General features: G+C 43.4%; 1 pseudogene; it reads right to left on the reverse strand.

Annotated features, from left to right (window-relative positions):
- The window catches only part of LOC102376471, a 24,791-nt pseudogene that overhangs the window by 778 nt on the left and 15,213 nt on the right, over positions 1-8,800 (reverse strand).

Raw genomic sequence — 8,800 nt, forward strand, 5'->3', positions numbered from 1 at the left:
GGCCATAGAAGCACCAGAGCCATTCCTGCCTGCTGTGCAGGGGCTGGGCTCAGCTGAGGATGGACAGGGTGGGGAGGGGGGAACTCTCCAGTTGCCCTGTTGCCACTATCCCCTCTCCAGCTGAGCCCAGCCCCTTCTCAGCTCTTCTAGTTATGGATCCTCCCTGCACACCTTCCCCCCCACAGCAATAGAGAACTCAGCAGAGGCAAGTAGAGGAATGGGGTGGAAGGAGGGGATCACCTCTGAGCAGGAAGGGGAAATGGGAATATGTCACCTGCTTTAGGACTTTAAAAACTCCCCAGAAGCTCCCACAGCATAGTCTGCCCACAGTGATGGGGCAGAAGTGGCTGGGATCAGGGGGTGCAGCCACCACTGCAGGCCACTTCCACACCCCAACTTAGAAAAATCTTGGATCTGCCGCTGGTTACAGAATATATTTATAAATCAGCACTGCACAGAATGCAGCTGACTATATGGAACCAGCCTGTCCTATACTGCAAAACCTGTGGCAGGGGCCCCCCTGCGTCCAGCAGCTTGCCACCCCATCCCCCCACCACTGATGCTGCCACCATCAGCTTCATATCTGGCCACTCACCTTCCTCCTCCTCCCCCCGCCAGCTTCGGCCACTATATGCCCCTCCCCCCCACCAGCTTCTTCAGGGCAAGGGGCCACAAAACTATTTCTTGCAGGGGCCCAAAAAGTTGTGGGCCAGCCCTGGATCTGCATGTTCCAGACAAGCAAGGAAGAGCCAAGAAGGGATATGTCTCTACTGGGATCACTTTTTTTTTTTTTAATTATGTGTGTGGAGTTGTTAAACAGGGTAAATGAGCTCACAGCTCACTACCTCAAAATCTCTGCCATTTGACATGGAATTTTATTCAAGAACGATTGACAATGACATAACCTACCTGATTGTATTTCTCATTGTTCTTACTGCCATAGTCAAAGCATTTTAATTCCCCAGTCTTTGCACACTAGAAAAGAAAATAAAGAGGAGATAAACATACCATACACATTGAATTTGATGAGGGCTGTCATTATTCCCTCAATCCAAAAGGCAAGCAGCCAGCTACTGCCTAATGGGGTATAAGAGGGCCGTAATCTTCCCTGATAAAACACATTGTCAAATTAGCCTGATACTGGATGCCTGAACCACAAGTACAAAAGGGAATATTTCTAATGTAATTTCAATTACAAGTATTACACACATTCTACACACTCACCCGGGAAGCAATCAGAATTGAGTAGCGATAGACTCAATCCATTAAGACTATAGACAGATCATATAATCCATTTCAATACATATGGAAAATAAGCTGGTTAACCAGTATTATAAATTCAGAGACTCTACCTGACGCAGATGAATAGCATTTTTTACAGAAGTGTAGTCTGGGAAGTGTGATATGTACACATCTGTCCAACTCTGCCAGGGAAAACTATTTTAGATGTTTGGGTTTTCTATAGGCAAAAACAAGCTGACCAAAACAAACATCCATGGTAACAAAAAATGATTTCAATCATTACAGTAGGAAATGCCATAAAATGCCAAAAATCTAGAAAGTCATGTTATTGGCATAGTGAAAACTAACATACTTCTTGCAAATTTAAAAGAGCCTTCAAAAACTGAGCCCTCAAATAGCAGTACTGGTATATTGGAATTGTAAACCCTTTAAATCATTATCATTGCTATTCCTCTTCTTCCTCCCAGTTTATTATATGCATTGCCTGGGTCTTATGGCAATTAGTTCCTAAAATCTTTGGGGCAGGCAATTATATGAACAGAACATCGAGGAATGGGAAAAATGGAGATGTGTAGAGTTTCCCTGGTCACACTTTAGATTACTATTTTCCTCATTAGTGGACCATATTAAGTACTGGGCTAATAAAGGAAAAATAATTTGACTTCTGTCTAAACTTACAGCCTGTACTATACTTCCTAGGAGTATTTGTGTTATTTGCACAAAGAGAAAGGGCCAAAAATCAAATAGAAATCCTGTTTTTATTTTGTCTCTCTACTGTTGTATATTATTTCTTGTTATACATTTTTGTATCATATGTTATGTTCTGTTTTATTTAAACTGATAGACTGTGTACTCTGATTTTACCAACCATTCTAAACTACATAATTTTTTTGTCAATGAAAGCTATAAAAAATTACTACAGTACTAGATTATGGTCTTACCGGTGACTCGTTTATAAAGTATTGCTAAAATATTCATAGATACTTTAATAAATGCTTAGTTATGCAGAAGGCCAGCAAATTGAGAGTTGGTTTATAGCATAGCTTCATTCAAGCACACTTATAATTTTCTATAATCTATGTCATTCATGCCTTTAGCAAATTTATAACATCTAATCAGCATTTATTAACTTTAAAAAACTATTTCTAAAGAGATTTGTAATCTAATTATGGTCTCTTACCAAATAAGGGTTTCAACAAATTCCAAATGATCACCAGGTTTCCAAGATTTTTTGCAATTCTGGGGATAAGATTTAACTCATCTTCCATTGGTTAATAATTCCTGGTCAAAAAGTATTAAGCCTGGTGATACTGTCTGGGTGCATCTATATGACCTAGGATGTCAAGGAGTCCAGAGGGGAGGTCAGCCCTGGGCTCTGGGTAGCAAAGTCTGGTGGCTGTGGGCTGGCTGGGGCATGAGGAAGATAAAGTACAGGGCTAGATGGCAGCCAGCCCGAACACTTTAACACAATCATGCCGCAGCCAGCCCATCATAGTCTACATGTGTTTGATCCCATGTAATTACTCTGCCGTAGGACAATACTGTCCCCCTCTGTGCTATCTTACAGCAGAATTAATGTACTATGCTCTAATACCAGTGCACATGTAGACTGTGATGCTTTACTGCAGAGCTAATTAGTCAACTCCTCATAAAGTGTACATGTAGAAGCACCCTGCAGCTCCTTAACTTATTTAAAAATTCTGTTAACTGAAATTTGCTATCAGCTCTTGAGTTTTTCTAGTTCAAAACTCAAAAACACATAGCATACAAAAAAGTTTGTATAACATTTTACAGTTCACAGAAATATTCTTATTGACATTAAATTAAGAATTTATCCAGTTGCTGTTCATTAGATAACTTTCAGCCAATTTATTCTGGAAACTGCATATATTCAAAATAGTAGATTTTGAATCTTCAGTGATCTAGTCACCAGCAGGGGTCCTGGTTTTCTCTGATAAAAATTCACAAATTCTCTGACAAACCCCCCAAAATCCATTATTAAAATTAATAGCCCCCTGCAGCACCACCCCCAAGCATGCTGGTGCCCCTCACACCCCCCAGTGCCTCCCCCCAGCCCTGCTGCTGCCCTTCACTGCCCCCAAAGACTCCCCCAAACTAGCTGGTGCCTCTCATTGCCCCCAAAGCTGCCCCCCCATACTGCTGGTGACCCTCACTGCCCCCACAACAGCCCCTCCACCCTAATTATGCCTCTTGTCCCCCCCCAACCACAGCCCTTGCCCCCGGCCCTGCTGGAGGAGGCCCCCAGCTTCCAGGGCTATGGGGCCAGGGACCCAAGTCTGCAGCTTCCTGCCCCCAACAGCAGGCAGCTGCAGCAAAAGCAGCACAGAGCCAGCTCCCCACTGTTGCCGCCTGCCTGAGTGGGGTTGGGGCTAGCTCCTGGTTTCCCCAAGCCCTGTCGTTGCCCCAAGCCATGACCTGCAACCCCCCCCCAGCCCTGCCAGAGGGGCCCCCAGCTTCCTGCAAGCCCCACTTACCTCAAGCTCCATGAGAAGAGTGAGGCTGAGCTGAGCCAAGAAGAGCCATGGCTGAACGAGAGCCTCAGGACCCACACTTTCCCTCTCCCCCCACTTCAGGCAGGGCTGGGGGTTTCCCGCCCTGTTTGCAAACAGCTCTTGAAGGCTGGAGCTCAACCAGCCTGCAGAGCTGCTTGCAAAAGCAGGGAATCCGCAGGTTTCTCTGCTAAAAGGAGAAATCCACTTTTTCTCTGATAAAAGGAGGAAATCTGTGGTTTTCTCCATTTTTTCGTGGGAAATGGAAAACCCGGGTCCCTAGTCATCACAAAACTCTTAGTCCCTTACATAAACTTCAACATAAATATAGATCCAGACTTTAATGACTGCCTTATTTGGCCTCAGTTTCATACATCTTTGGTTTAGCCACAGAGAGGCCCGGAAAGGATCAGTTCAGCTACACAAAGCTCCAGCCTAAACAGGAGATTTAATTTGGAATGACCATGAGCAGGACCCTCATCATAAAGCTGTTAATGTAATAAACACTCCCTCACAAGTAGCACATAAAATGTGCAAGTGAAAAAAGTCTGTGAAGATGGTTATCAACAAGGACTGGTAATGTACATACCACATTTAAGTTCTTCTCATTAAATCCACTGAAAGAGAGAAGGCCTTTTGCACAAAGTGGGCCTATTAGTGGACTGCTGCATAATCTAGCAATACTTGCTCTTGTTCTTCTATTCACCAGACAGAATTCTTCCTTGCCAAATACAAGCTGCAAAATGGTAAGAGTATTGCTCATTATGAAGCACTTAGGATCATAGGAAAGTAGGGCTGGAATGGACTTCACAATATCATCTAACCCACCCCAGAAATGGGGGTTGAAATTTTTCTGGAAAATTTTTCTGGAAAAATTTCCAGTGCTTTATTTTCCCATGGGAAATTTTCCATTTCTAAAAATTCATTGCTTCATAAAATTAATTAGTAACAATGAATGGATGCCAATACAGTATTAAGTTATGAATTGACCTAATTGGCTGTCCAGGTTAAATCAAAACCAAAGCTAAAATTCTTATTTCATCTCTGACTGCAAGTGAAAGCAAAACCAAAACTAAAACTGTGATTCATTTTTGTTTCACTTTCAGTTCAGAAAACACACAGAGCAGTGTTGATTTCTTTTCTTGAGTTGGGGAAGTTGGAAGTGTTTGCACAAGCTCTGTTAGTTTTTCAGTGCTTTTTCTTTGAAGTACATGTAAATATTGTGGGCAGGAGTACACTAACAATGCAACAAGAATGAAGAAACATTTAATAAAATACATAGAAACTGTTCTAAAAGAGTACAAGCCACATACAGAAAACTAATACAACAAAGTGGTGGAACAACATCATCTGAGAAAAGTCTACTTCAGGAATCCTATGTAAGTAAACAAATTAATATGTTAAACAACACACAGTATAGATTAGCATCTATATTGTTCTAAAACATTATAATTTTAAAAGTTGTTAATGCAACTCTGGACTATTATTTATTTAAAATATTTGTATCCTGCTTTTCTGCTTGAACTAAGCACCCAAAGTGGTTTAAGCTGAACAATATATTTTTAAAAAATACATAATAGATATGTTCACTATTTCAACCCAGCAGAATGAGCTTAGTCCTCTGCCCGATGGCAGAGGCCAGACTACTTCCCTTTGGCTCTGCAGTCCCAGGGCAACTGAGCAGCAAGTTGAGCAGCAGAGTGCTCTTTCTGGCAGGGGCTGGGGAAGCAAGTCCCCTGCCACTTCTCCTTCTCCTTCTGATGGATGAGACCAGACTAGAATAGGCTAAAATAAAAATCTCTCTCCACTTTTGTTGCAGGAACTTGGTAACTCAAGTGAAATAGCAGATTTGCAAAAAAATGGAAAATGAAAATGTTGAGCTGCCAGGTCTGGAAGAAGAAGAAGCAAGATCCTCACTTTCAAGATCATTGTCACCAGATATGTGATCCACAATGAATGAATAGCTGTTCAAAACAGTCAAGCTTTTTATCAAGCTTTGTGGACAAAAGTCAAAAGAAGATCAAGAAAAAGCAGGTGAGACATTAGCTCAAGCTATATTTGCAGGTGGTACACCTCTTTCCGTAACTGAAAATCAATACTGGAAGGAACATTATAAACTAATTCACACATCATATAAGTTACTGTTACGTTATCACTTATCACGTTCTCTCTTAGATAGAGAGTATGACGGAGTTTAAAAATAGTTATTCAAAGGATTGGTCAAGCAAAATCACTGACTCTGATGTCAGATGGATAGACTGACACAAGGAAATCCTTTATTGAACATTATGTTAGCAACACCTGAACCAATATTCCTGAAAGCAATTGCTACCAAAATCTTCTCATCATACAGGATCATCATACAAATTACTGAGTGAAGATATTGAAAGTGCAGGTCCCTCCAGGGTACAAGCCCTTGTAACTGATAATGCGAGTAACATGAAAGCTGCATGGCAAATACCAAAGGCAAAGTATCCTCATGTAATAATATGTGGCTTTCTTGCTCATGGGTTGAATCTTCTGGCAAAGGACATAAGTAAATGTGAATACAATGAAGACAATAGTGGCAAACTGAAAAGTGATTGTGAAGGTGTTTAACAATCATCATGTTACTAATCAGACTTTGAAAAAAATTACAGAATGAGAACCAGAGGAAGTAAAGTGCACTTTTCTTGCCAGAAGAATCTAGATGGGGCTCAGCTACAAAGTGTTTACATAGTTTTCTGTCCACAAAGAACTGTTTGCAGTCTGCTTCAATGAATGACACAGTATCCCAGATTATTCCCATTAAGCAGATTCTCAACAATGATGTGTTCTGGGTTCAAGTTCAAGGAGCATTCAATTTGCTATTACCAGTTTCAGTGGCTATCAAGAAACTTGAAGGAGATGCACCAAGTCTTTCAAATATTTCAGAGATATTCAGACAACTAAATGAAAATCTAATTGAGCTTTTGCCTTCTTCACCTCTATGCAAAAAAGAAGTAGTAAAACAAATGTTTACTAAGAGATCTGAGTTTTGCTCTCATCTAGTTCATCTGGCAGCAAACCTTTCAGATCCTCAACACAGAGGAAAACATTTATCAGAAGATTAATTATCTACTGCTCTCAATACAATTATGGAAGTAGCTAAGAATGTTCCCAACATCGACGAAATAGCTATGATGACAGACATTGCCGAGTGCCGCGCAAAAGAAAAACTTTGGAGCAAAGACATCATTTGGTGGGCAACAGAGAATGTGTCTTGTTTCACATGGTGGAAGGGATACTGTAACACCCAACTGTTGTCCACTGTTACTCTAAGGATCTTAAGCATTCCACCAACAGCAGCTTTGTGTGAATAGAACTGGAAGGCTTTCAGCTCAATCAAGACACAAAGGAGGAATAGACTAACAAATGAACACACCACTAAGCTTGTTTCTATTTCTCAAAATCTCTTGCTTCTGGAGAATCAGTCAGAAGCACAATTAGTGAAGAAGATGCAGTGCGATGATAAGTTGTCCTTGCACATGGACTCATTGGTAAAACCATCCTTTAGCAAAAGAAAATGTGGTTCAAGTAGTTCTGAATCAGATTTGCCTCAATCTGATTCTGAAATGGAACTAATAAGTAGTGCAAGTGATTCTACACATAGTGACAGTGAAACTGGAGGTGCCACAATGACCTCAGTGGAAGAATTAAACTCTGTTGAAGTAGCTGAGTATACAACCATGACATATCAAGCACAGTTCTTTGGGTGTGCTAAAATCAGTGTCAACATTTTCAGTGCCATCATTTTTTTCCTTAAATTTAAACAAACAATGTAAGGAAAGTACATGCTATTGCATATTTGTGGCAGGGCACAGACTGGAACCAAGCGGCCAGCAGGTGCTTGATTGTGGCGGCCATTTTAGATCTCTGGCTGCCCATATAAACAGGGCAGTTTGCTGCTGGCAAGCCAGGCAGTAACAGTGCCTGGCTTCAAGGCTCCATAACATCCTTCAGGTAAGAGCAGGAGCTGTAGAGGATGGTTTGGAGCCTCCTGGTCCTGGCCATGACCTAAAACTGTACCCTGCCGGGAGTGAGTGGCCTGGTGGGGCTCTCAGTGGCGCGGGAGCCCCCAGGAAATGCCAGGCCAGTTGTCACCCTGGTGAAAGGCAGGTAGAGGCACCTTAACCCTAGCCCTCACCTACAGGTGGGTCATGTAACACCGGAGGTAGTTGGGGCCAGGCATGGCTATGGCCACCTGAGCCCTGTGGGGTGCAAGACCCCTAGGAGGGAGAGTGGGATCCAGGCATGGCTGCAGACACCTGAGCCCTGTGGGGTATAGAACTCTGAGGAAAGGTAGTTGGGCCCAGGCATGGCTATGGCCACCTGAGCCCTCCGGGAAGGGAAGCCTCATGGCACCAAGTGAGGGGGCGGTGTGGAGCCCCAAGTGAAGGTGGGGGCAGAGATGAGTAGCCCCAGTGAGGGGGCAGTGTGGAGCCCCAGTGAGAGGGGTGGAAATTAGGACCCCAGTGAGAGGAGAGCCCCAGTGAGGGGGCGGAGATATGGAGCCCCAGTGAAGGGGGGCAGTGGGAGATGTAGAGTCCCAGTGAGGGGGTAGCCCCAATGAGGGGGCTGTGTGAAGCCCCATTGAGGGGGCAGAGATGAGGAGCCCCAGTGAAGCGGGGGAAAAACCAGAGGGCTGAGAGCCCAGTATGTTTATATAGAGAGAGTTGCCCCCGGAAGAGGCCAGAGCAAACTTAGACCTGGTTGGGTAACTGGCTTGCTACTACCCCTGTGAGGGTTGCAGGAGAGGCCCAAAAGATGGTACGTCTGCCACCCAAGGTACGAACTAGATAAAGGCTATGGCTTAAGGGGCTCGCTCCAAGAGGGAGCAAGGTAGCATAAGTTGTCGATGTGTGAAAGAGACTCTGTAAGAAGGGGTAGAGTGTGAGAGGCCCTCATGAGAGGAGGGTGGTATGCATGTGAGTGTGTCTGAGGCCTGACAACGAGGCCTAAGCTTGGTCCGGGTGTCGGCCGGGAGCACTGTGTCATCTGGATGCCAACTGCAAGGCTTGGGCTGCAGT

The sequence above is a fragment of the Alligator sinensis genome, unplaced genomic scaffold (genome assembly GCF_000455745.1).
Source record: "Alligator sinensis unplaced genomic scaffold, ASM45574v1 scaffold557_1, whole genome shotgun sequence".
In the NCBI taxonomy this organism is placed as follows: Eukaryota; Metazoa; Chordata; order Crocodylia; family Alligatoridae; genus Alligator; species Alligator sinensis.